This window comes from Ceratotherium simum, chromosome 21 (assembly GCF_057802395.1).
Source record: "Ceratotherium simum simum isolate JZ-2026a chromosome 21, ASM5780239v1, whole genome shotgun sequence".
In the NCBI taxonomy this organism is placed as follows: domain Eukaryota; kingdom Metazoa; phylum Chordata; class Mammalia; order Perissodactyla; family Rhinocerotidae; genus Ceratotherium; species Ceratotherium simum.
In genome coordinates, this window is record NC_141920.1 from 26,692,029 (window position 1) to 26,696,543 (window position 4,515).

Sequence of the window (4,515 nt, forward strand, 5' to 3'; positions counted from 1 at the left end):
GCTGCAGAGCTGGAATTCAAGGCTGGGCTCCCTCTGGAGTTCCTGCTGGTGGGGTGTCTGCGAAGGAAGGGCTGGTAGGGATAGGGGTCGGTGGCTGTGGATCCACAGGGAACTCAAGGCAGGAGGTGTTGGGGCCCCTGCAAGCTGGCATGGCTAGGTCTCTCCTGCGGCCTCTGTGAGGAGCCAAGGGAACACGGCTGCTCGGCCTGGCACCTCCCCATCCCACATCACTCTCCTGGGCAGAGCTGGGCCAGAGCAGGAGGCAAACGTGGACACCACTCAAGGAAGGACTTTCCGGCAGTCCGACTCTGCAGGAAATGCGCCCCCTGTCCCAGGAAGTGTGCAAGCCCGGGGGGGGGGGGGCGGCGGTTACTGAAAAGCCCAGGATTCGGTGGATTCTCTAACCTGGTTTTAGAGGCAGCTCCTTCCTCCTCCTCCCTCAGGGGTCGGTCCTCAGCCCTGGATTGTCTACCAAGTGCCACACACTGGGACGTTGGCATTTCATACTTGAATAACCAGGAGGGGCTGCCTTGCTTTCCAGATGAGGCTTGAAGAGATTTAGCCACTGGCCCATGGTCACCTAGCCAGCACGGTGCAGAACCCGGGGGGGCACCCAGGAGTGCTGGGGGTGGGGACAGCCAGGCGCAGGGTCCGCCTTGCCTGGGCGCAAATCCAGCTCTGGCTTCCGTGCTGGGTGACCTTGGGCAAGTCACTTGCCGTCTCTGAGCCTCTACTCTCTTCTGTAAAATGGGGGGAAGTCCGCCCACCTCACTGGGAATTCAGTGGGACTTGCAGTGCACAGGCCTCAGGACAGAAACCAGGGAGTGGAGCACGACGCCTTCCTTCCCTGCACTCCGGCTCCTGCACAGCAGCACATCCCACCGCCTCCCCCTCCTGAACCCTTCTCGCCCTCTGCATGTGGTTCCACCATCATGCTCGGAGCAACCTCCCCGCTGGCCCTGCTCCTATCTGACCACGTCGCTTCCCAGCTCCAAACCCTGCGACGGCCCCCATCTCCCTCGAGTACCCTCCAGACTCCCTTTCGTGATCCACAAGGCCCCGCCTGCCTGGCCAAACTCCCGTCCTCCGCTGCTCCCCCGCCTGCTGTTCCTTGAACGCTGGCCCCACCCCCACGGCAAGGCCTTTGCCTCAGCTGCGCCCCCGCCTGGAACTCTCTTCCCCCAAACGTTCACCTGCCTGGCTCCTCCGTCCTGCAGGTCTCTGCTCAGACATCACCTCCTCAGAGAGGCCTTCCCTGATCACGCGTCCTTATTAGCTCCCTGTCACCTCCCAGCCGGTCGCCTGGTCGATTGTCTTTCCCACCTCCTGCTTGATCTGTCTCTTAGCACTTAGTGCTTAATCAGACGTTATTTGATTATTTTCACTATTCTCCCTTGTTTGCTACACGTGAGGTCCCCGGGGGCAGGCACCGTGTTGGTCTCACGCCCTGCTGTGTCCCCAGAGCCTGGCATGGAGCCTGTCACATGGCAGGTGCTCCATCGACACAAGCCGGGTGAGTGAACAGCACACAAGAGGGGTGCAGACACCCTGAACTGCCCGGCTGGAGACAGCCCAGGCTCAGACTCTCGGCATCAGGGAACAGACAGGGCGTTTATTTGCAACACAGCGCTGATGTAACCTGAGGCCGGGTAAGGATGGGCAGGGCCTGGCACCGCCTGGCCGCCCCCAAGTTGCTGAGTCTGGAGTCGAGGTCCCACCAGCCGCACTCCCTGGAGAATATGACGGCTCACTCACAAATGGACAGGAGGGGGACAAGGGCTGGAAAGCGGGAGGATTAGGGTCCAGCCAGGTCCCTCTCTGGGCCTTAGCTTCCCCATCTGCACAATGGGTGCGCTGCCTCCTGCCCTTTGGCCTCGTCTGGTTGGGGAGAGGTAGGAAAGGCCTTTGGAGAAGCAGAATGCCGCCACTTCTCATCTAGGAGAACTGAGGCCCCGCAGGCCCGGGCTCTAAGAGAAGAGCCCCACGCTCCTGAAAGCAGGCAGGTCGGGAGTCAGAGGGTGCCAGGCCACGGGGGCTGACTTGGACAACCTTCATAGTGACGGCACCAGCTCGATATCCCAAACATCGGGCAGAGGGATCCACAGCACCAGGCAGCCCGCAGGGGTTGGGTGTTGGTGCAGGCCAGGCCCAGCTGCCCCTCCTAGCTCCCGACAGCTCCATCCTACAAGTGCCCGTTTATCTAATGACCACCTCGCCTGCTCCATCCCCTCCCGGACCCACAGCCTCCTGTGCCTGAAGGTCTCCGCGTGTGCTTGGATTTCATCTGCCTTGTCAACATCTCCTGTCCCCAAACCAGTCGAGAGAGGTGGGGGGTTACCCAGGCCTGTGTCTTCTCTAGCTGGGGGGTGGGGGGCATAACGAGGGGAGGGGCCACGAGGGTCCCCCGTTAGTCCTGCTGAAAGGTAGAATAGTGAAGTGATGGAGACGGAAACTTAGAACCCGCTCCTCCCCTGTCTGAGTGAGCCGTGACACCCCACTGACCCCCAAAACGTTCCAGGCACACAGCCAAGCCGGTGAGATGGGAAGTGGCAGGAGGGACAGGGTGACAATCTCTGCAGAGACCTGGGGACAGGAGACGGTAAAGAGATTTACCTATATTTTAACTGTTTCCATGCTAAATTGCATTATTGGGCAGAAGGCCAAAATTATGCTAATTTTGTAAGAGAACCAGAGCTTCTGTTGAGCTCCTTTGAGCTACACCCCCAGGGGCGTCGGCAGGGTTCCCTGCCCACCTTCAGGGATGCAGAGATCCAGCCCACACCTGCCACCCTTCTTACCACCAGCCAGTCATCCCTCCCTGCCCTCACTAGCTGGGGGACACCTGCCAACATCTGAGGGGCACCAGGTCCAGGCTCTGTCCTGGCATTCACGCCAGGCCAGGCTAACTCACCTCCCTTTCTTGAGTCCAGAGGCCACAGGCCCTTTTGGGAGGTGCCCCTTCCCCTGTGTCACCCTCTCTCCTGAGAGGAGCTGCCTCAGAACAGCCTGGGTGTTGGAGCCCCCGCCCTCACTCAGACACTGCTTGCTGTGTGACTGAGGGCAAGTCTCAACCTCTCTGAACCTCAGTTTCCATTCAGGTGATTAGAGACTCTGGGAGCAAGGAAGAGGCGAGCTCTGGCCTTGCTAGGCTTGGAGCCAGCCCCTCAGAGCCCCAGGGAACAGGGGACAGAGAGCTGGCAGCCTCCTGGTAACAACAACGAGAGATGGCTCCCTGGGTGACTGTGATGGGCTGAGCCTGTCGCCTGCCTGATCTCCCCATCCCAGGAGGGCAGTGCCTCCACTTTCCCCCATTTGACAGATGAGGCCACTGAGGCCCAGAGAGGGGCGGTAACCTGCCCATGTCACACAGCAAGTCAGGATTTGGACTCAGATCAGTCAGGCACCAAAGCTGGTGCTCTTAAGCCACAGAAAGACCCAGAGCCCCCACCCCCAAACCACGTGAGTGGCATCAGGACGGGACCCTCCATCCCCAAGGCGTCTATACCTGCAGGGGGTAGGGTATTCAACCGCCAGTCATTTATCCCCATTTTATAGATGTGGAGGCTCTGAGAGGTTCAGACACCTGCCCAGGGTCACACCAGGAGTGAGCAGAGAAGCTAGGATTTGAACCAAGTCAGTCCAACTCTGGAGCCCCCGTGTCAATTCTCCTGGGCACCAGCTCAACCCTGAGACACTACTGTTCCAGGGTACTTCCTGGACCTTGATCCCCACCCCCAACACCTGTAACCCCTTAGAGAGCCAGACAAAACCCACATAACCCCTCTGAGCCTCAATTTCCTCATCTGAAAGAGAGGGAATATAAAAATACCTATGGAGGGAGAGTCCATATGTGTTCACAGTTGAGGATAACAGGTGGGTTTTCCTCCCCTAACTATGTCCCTTCCTGGGACCCCCTCCCTACTTGGGGCAGCCTCTCCCATCTCTGCCTCAGCCTCTAGACACCCAAAACCTTTCATCTCCTCCCAACCTCCCAGGCAGAGCTCCAGAGCCCGCTCACCAAGGCAGGGGGTATCCTGAAGATGACTTTCTTGAGTGAGCCACAGTCAGGGGACTGTTGGGGACAAGCCACTGTCACTGCCTGCAGGGCCCAGGCTCTCCTGGCTCAAACCCACATCCTGACCTTTCCCAGGCAGGAAGATGGGGTCCCTGGCCGCAGCGACCCCTGGCCCTGGCTAGGAAGGTCGTCTGACTCCGTGGGCCCCACTGCAGCCACTCCATTGGGCAAGTCTGTGAGCCATCTCTCCTCCTAGTAACTTAACAGTTCTCTTTAATTGACTGTTTTTCTTTTTACTTAAATAAATTTGTTTTTAAAGGGAAAGTAGCTGCCTAATGTGAATGGAAAATCAGAATCATTCTCCAGAAATAAAAAAATGACTGAAGAGTTAATAAACTTCCCCCAAAATGTAATTAAATTGTAGCTGGATGCTGAAGGCCCTGACCTGCACTCGGTCTCTCTCCCTGGCTCTCTGTGTCTGGCTGTATTAAAAAGAACAA